The 6408-nt window shown below is 36.4% G+C and overlaps 1 non-coding gene across 1 annotated transcript; it reads left to right on the plus strand.

The window, feature by feature from the left end:
* The first annotated feature begins 6120 nt into the window (after nucleotides 1-6120).
* LOC125618222 lies at nucleotides 6121-6195 on the plus strand. The gene has a single exon (XR_007349482.1). It is a non-coding gene; the product is annotated as a small nucleolar RNA SNORD28 (small nucleolar RNA).
* Nucleotides 6196-6408: the final 213 nt, after the last annotated feature.

Here is a 6408-nt window from a genome sequence, read left to right on the forward strand (position 1 = left end):
TAAGAAGCCAGCCCCTAAGTCATTATTTTAAATGAGTTCAAATTAGTTCTGTTATTCTCACTCTACAAACAGCCTGGGTACAGCTCCAGCTTGTGACATCCTCCTCCCTATTGGACAAGAAAATAGTTTGAATAAGAAGAGCAAAATGTTCATTACAAATTATTTTGCCCGTATTTGAATGGTTCAGAAATTATAAAGCAAGAATAAAATTGAAGTTTTTCTGGAATCAGATTTTAACATCTCAGTGCATAGAACAGGGTTGGTGAGAAGATCAAATTCCACTTTTCTTCTTCAAGCACTCCCAGATCCTTATTGCTTTGTTTCCAATGGAAACAATTCCACTGTCCTATTTAGCCTGGGTTAGTCCCTGGTCCTCAAAAGTCTGAGCATGATTGTGGGACTCTTGCCCATCTAGGCAAGCACACCATCAGCTGCCCTCTGATTGGGGTTTATTGGTTCAAGTCTCAGTTGAGGGCTGGCGGGTACTTGAATGTAGCAGTCCTTCATTATCTTTGGTGCCAGCAAGATCCTTTCTTGTTCCTAAGGAGTCACTTGGCATGAAGTAGAGTTGCATGTCACACTGCTCTTCAGAAATGCAAAGTTCTGAGCTCAGATGCCATGTGTAAATTTTTGGTTTGGGGAGGAACAGCTTTATTTAAATATAACTCACATAGATATAACCTCCATAGCCTACACTTCACCCAATTAAGGTATATAATTCACTGTTTTTTAGTATATACACAGAGGTTGCAACCAGTATCATAATCAATTTTAGAATAATTTTATTACTCCAAAAAGAAATTCTATACTTTCTATCCTCTTTAGTTATCACTTTTAGTTATTTAAAGTACTGGGGATTGAACCCAGGGATGCTTAACCACTAAGCCACATCCCCAGCCCTTTATTTATTTTGAGACAGGGTCTTGCGAAGTTGCTTAGGGCCTTGCTAAGTTGCTGAAGCTGGCTTTGAAACTGGGATCCTCCTGCCTCAGCCTCCAAAGCCACTGGGATTACAGGCCTGCGCCACCATGCCTGGCTAGTTATCACTTTTTGATTTTCCTGTTTCATCCCTTAGTCCCAGTTCTGTGTAGTCACTGATCTTGCTTCTGTCTCTGTAGCTTTGCCTGTTTTGGACATTTCATCTCAGCGGAATTTCCCAGTGTGTGGACTTGGCTGCGTCGGTGAGTGGCAGTATGCTCCGGTGGCTACAGGCAAGGGACAGATTTGTTTCTATTCCTTGCCTCCCTGCCTACCATTTGTGCAACCATGGAAAGAACCCAAACTAGTCTGCAGTTTCTTTGCCTGCTCAACGAGGATGTTTTCTCCACATCCTTTCATTAAAATCTTTTTAATTTTGCAATCATCTCAAACTCACAGATAAGTCAAAACAAGAGTACAAAGAACCTCTGTGCATTTCCTCTGTGTTCCAGTTGATGAAATCCTACAGTCTTTATCATGCTCTCTCGTCTCTTCATGTGTGTATTTTTAAAAACATTTAAAAGTAAATTGCAGATGCTTCTTTATCCCAAATATGTTAGTGTATATTTCCTAAAAAAGCCATCTTTTGTACATCACTCTGGAAAAATTACTAAAAGGTATGTATGATCTTTGATACAACAATATTATCTCTTCTGCAACCCTTATTCAGCTATTGCCAATTGTTCCAATAATGTCAAGGATCACCTATTGTCTTTAGCCTTGTTTAATCAATGACAATTACTCAGGTATTCTTTTGCTTTTATGATCTCGACAGTTTGAAGAGAATAGTCCATTTATTTCACTTATTTGGTAGAATGTTCCTCAATTTGTGTTTCTTGTGTTTCCCTGTGACTAGATTAGGGTTTCTTTTTTCTTTTTTTGCTTTTAGATCTTCTTAGTCCTCCTGTATATGTCAATTTTTCTCACTACTTTTATCACTTTATCAAGGAGGTATTGTCTCATTTTTCCACCATAAAATTACCATTTTCTAGCTGACTGTGGTGGCAAACACCTGTAATACCAGCAACTCTGGAGGCTGAGATAGGAGGTTTGCAAGTTTCAGCCTCAGCAACTTGGTGAGACCCTGAGAAATTTAGCAAGGCCCTGTCTCAAAAAAAAAAAAAAAAGCAATTAAAAACGGTTTGGGGATGTGACTCAGTGGTTAAGTGCCCCCTGAGTTCAGTCTTCAGTACACACACACAAAAATAAGTGTCTTTTAAGAGGATACCAAACAACAACAACAACAAAAAAAAAACCCAAACTACCCCCCCAAACTAAGTCTTTTAAGAGGATACTTTCAGAACTCTTACATAAATACCCTATTTCTCATCAAGCTTTAGCCTGCTAGTTTTAGCATCCATTGACTATTTGTGACAATTATTACTATGATGATTGACACATGATGATTTTCTAATTTCTATTGCTCCTTCCAGGATGATTATTTGCTTCCTAGTATAAGACAGAGCTTTTCCATTATAATCATTATCGTATCATTTTTAATTTTTGCTTTGATTGTTGTAGACTTGGCCAATGGGGTCTTTTTCAATCTGGCTCCTGTGTCCTTTTGACAAGCTCTTGCCATTCTTAAGCATTTTTGTACTTTCTACTACAAAAGTATGTTTAGCCCCATTTTGTATGTGTGCCTCTTCAACTCTGAAGTCAGCCATTTCTCCAAAAGCTCTGATTCCTTCTAGATGAGAAAGAGTTTAGATACCAATATGTGAGCACCAGGGATGTTCATTTTCCTGAGATGCCATTACTTCTAGGTCCTCTTAGTGCATGGAGCTGGGTAATACATGTGTGTATATACACATGGGTTTTAGTCATCTATTTTCACTGCTCTGACTAAAGGACCCGATCAGAACAATTCTGGGGGCTCATGGTTTCAAAGGTCCTAGTCCAAGAAGGCTGGCTCCATTCCTCCAGGCTTAAGGTGAGGCAGAACATCATGGCAGAAGAGTGTGACAGAAGGAAGCAGCTCACATGTTGATCAGAAAGTAGAGAAAGAATCCACTCACCAAATAGAAATATATACCCCAAAGCCATGCCTCCAATGCCCCACTTCCTGCAGCCACACCCCACCTGCCTTTAGTTACCACTCAATTAATCCCATCAGGTGATTAATTCACTGATTGGGTTAAGGCTCATAATTCAATTATTTCTTCTCTACACCTTCTTGCATTGTCTCACATGTGAGCTTTGGGGGCATACCTCACTTCCAAACTATAACCACATGTAGGACTCTGTATCATTTTCTATATTTTATTTCTCTATATATGAGAAAATAATACTTCCAGTTGCAATCCAATGCCACAGGTTCATTCAAACCTTCTCCCTTTCCATGTTATGCCTCCATTCATGGACAGTGAGAAACCTGATTCATTATTTGCATATTTACATATTTTCTGAAGTTTTCTTTATTCTTTTCCATAAGTGATAGTTTTTTGAGGACTGCTACCTAAAATCACTTGTCCTCCAAACAAAAACTAAAGAAGCTATGAAACTAAAAAATACAATTAATAATTCACACTTAACAGACATAAAAACAAACATTTTATCCATAGCTGAATATGCTTTTTTCTGAATAAGACTGAATATGCTTTTTTCTTGGCACCACATGAATCCTTCTCTAAAATGAACCATATCTTAGGCTGCACAGCAACTCTTAGCAAATGCAAAAAAATAGAGATGATATCTTACATTCTGTCAGATCATAATGGAATGAAATTAGATCAACAATAAAATAGAAAATAGAAGCTACTCTAACACCTGGAGACTAAATGATACACTATTGAATGACCAATGGATAGCTAAAGAATTCAGGGATGAAATAAAAAAATACTTAGAGGTAATGTGAATAGCGACACAATTTATCAAAATCTCTAGGAAACTATGAAGATGGTTCTAAGAGGAAAGTTCACTGCATTGAGCTCATTCATTAAAAGAATAGAAAGTCAACAAATAAATAAACTAAATTTACAGGTCAAAGCCCTAGAAAAAGAACAAATCAACACCCAAAGAAGTAGAAGAAGGAAATAATTAAAATCAGAGCTGAAATCAATGAAATTGGAATTGAAACAAGCAAAAATTCAAAAAAATCAATGAAACAAAAAGTTGTTTCTTTGAAAATATGAAATTAATAAAACCTTAGCCAAGCTAACAAATAAAAAAGATTACTAAATTTAGTGATAAAAACAGAAATATCACCACAGACACTATTGAAATACAGATGATGACCAGAAATGATTTTGAAAATCTATGCTCCAATAAAATAGAAAATCATGAAGCCATCAACAAGTTTCTAGAGACATACGACTTACCCAAATTGAATCAGGAGCACATAGAAAATTTAAACAGATCAATGTCAAGCAATGAAATTGAAGATGTCATCAAAAGACTACCAACCAACAACAAAAAACCCCAGAAGCAGATGAATTCTCAGCTGATTCTACCAGACCTTTAAAGGATAACTAACATCAATCCTCCTCAAATTATTCCATGAAATAGTAAGGGAGGGAACCCTTCCAAATTCATTCTATGAGGATGGCATCATCCTGATACCAAAACCAGACAAAGATGCTTCAAGGAAAGAAAACTTCAGACAAATATTCCTGATGAACATATATGCAAAAATTCTTAATAAAATACTAGCAAATTGCATACAAAAACATATTAGAATGATAGCACACCACAATCAAGTGGGGTTCATCCCAGAATGCAAGGATGGTTCAATATATGAAAATCAATAAATGTAATTCATCACATCAATAGACTTAAAGATGAGAATCACATGATTATCTTAATAGATGCATAAAAAGCATTTGAACATTCAGCATCCATTCATGCTCAAAACACTAGAAAAATTATGGATAGTAGGAACATATCTCAATATTGTAAAAGCTACATTTACACTAAACCCAAGCCAACATCATTCTAAATGGAGAAAAATTGAAAACATTCCCTCTAAGAACTGGATCACATGTCCTCTTATTTCCCCTTGGTGGTCACTGCTCTGGTCTTCCAGATGTCTTTCAGAATTTATGCCCTTAGGGTAGTCTTCCTCTTTCTGGAGGTGGATTTGGATTAACCTGAGGCTCTCCTAGGACCTCTTTTCTCTCCTCCACCATCTTTCTAATAGAGAGCTCTTGCGCTCTACTAAGGCTTGCTGTGGGAGTTGGCAAGATAAATCCCTGCTATTTGATGTTTCTTTTTGTACTTGTAGGTAAATTGAGGTTTGGGCATTTTCTGTTTTCTATTTCTGCTGAAGCTGTGAGTTTCTAATGGTTTTTGTTATTCCTTATTGTTGTATGAGGAAATGTAGGAAGATTTGGATTTAGGAGCTAACTGTATCTTCAGCTTTCTGGAAATTCATCCAAATAAGAATTTTTATTCTGTTATAAGTAAATGACATAACCTTTACAGAGGATTAAGTTTTTTTTTGTGTGTGTAGGTGTGTGAGTGTGGGTGTGATTGAGAGAGAGGGGGGGAGGATTAAGTAAGATTAATTATATAATATCAAAAGCATAGTACCTGGCATGTAGTTAATAATAATAGAAATTTAATGAGATTTTCCTAAAAACAATTTCTATTCTCATTTTAATTTTGACTTTTATTAAAGTAATATACATATACAGTTTTTAAATAATTTCAAAGCTTCTATGGAGAGACAACCATTCCTAGCTCTATCCTTTTTTGTCTCACATCCATCATTCAGAGAAAAACTCTATTTCTAGCAATTTTTTCTGGTACTTGCTTTTAATTCCTGGATAATATTCTTATATTTCTTAATTTATTAATTTAGATATTGGCAACACTTTGTTAAATCAGTCTCACCTCAACATTACTTTTGAGCTGGATGATTCACTTGGAGATTTCGCAAGACTTGGCAGAATAGTTGTATTCATGTGTATTAGTCTGTTTTATGCTGCTATAACAAAATACTACAGACTGGGTACTTTATATGAATAGAAATCTATTGGTTTACAGCTCTGGAGTCTGGGAAGTCCGATGGAGTGGCCAGCATCTGGTGAGGGCCTTTGTGCTGTGTCATTCCATGGCATAAGGAAGAAGGAGGGCCTGAACCATGAGCAAGTGGGAGCATAGGCTGAACTTTTATTTTTTTTTTAAAAGAAACCCACTCTGGTCAGCTGGATTGGGATGAATAAGCTGATGCTTTGTGAGGTACAGAAGTTAACAGCAGTTAGAGTTCTGATGGCAGTTGTTGATGATGAAAAAATAAAAAATAAAAGTAAAAAAAATCCACTCCCATGATAATACTGTTAACTCATTCATGAGGGAAGAACTCTAATAAGCCCTTAAAGATTCCAATTCTCAATACTGTTGCATGGGGGTTAAGTTACCAAAACCTAAACTTGGGGGAGGGGTACATTCAAACCATAGCACCATGGCTGAGATATTTATGTCCTCCCT

Source organism: Marmota marmota, unplaced genomic scaffold, assembly GCF_001458135.2.
Source record: "Marmota marmota marmota unplaced genomic scaffold, marMar, whole genome shotgun sequence".
In the NCBI taxonomy this organism is placed as follows: Eukaryota; Metazoa; Chordata; class Mammalia; order Rodentia; family Sciuridae; genus Marmota; species Marmota marmota.